General features: G+C 36.2%; 1 protein-coding gene across 1 annotated transcript in view; it reads left to right on the top strand.

Annotated features, from left to right (window-relative positions):
- The window catches only part of LOC144237342 (protein diaphanous homolog 2-like), a 522,961-nt gene that overhangs the window by 171,786 nt on the left and 350,893 nt on the right, over window positions 1-282 (top strand). The gene's annotated exons all lie outside the window — the stretch shown is intronic.

Below are 282 nucleotides of genomic sequence, written 5' to 3'. Positions count from 1 at the left end.
GCTCTATGCTGACTGCCAGCTCAGAGCCTGGAGCCTGTTTCAGCCTGTGACTCCCTCTCTCTCTCTGACCCTCCCCTGCTCACGCTGTCTCTCTCTCTCCTAGAAATAAAAAAAAAAAAATTAATTAATTAAAAAAAATAAAATAAAATATTTTAAGCCTTGTGGTAGCAAATTCAGGTTTTAGTTTATAAAGGATAAATCTGGCATGGTATGGAACCAAATTTTATGATGCCATTATTGACTAATTTAGATGTGCATTTTTAGTAGGAAGATTTAGTAGGA

This window comes from Crocuta crocuta, unplaced genomic scaffold (assembly GCF_008692635.1).
Source record: "Crocuta crocuta isolate KB4526 unplaced genomic scaffold, BGI_CrCroc_1.0 scaffold912, whole genome shotgun sequence".
In the NCBI taxonomy this organism is placed as follows: domain Eukaryota; kingdom Metazoa; phylum Chordata; class Mammalia; order Carnivora; family Hyaenidae; genus Crocuta; species Crocuta crocuta.
This window is presented reverse-complemented; position numbering and strand designations above follow the sequence as displayed.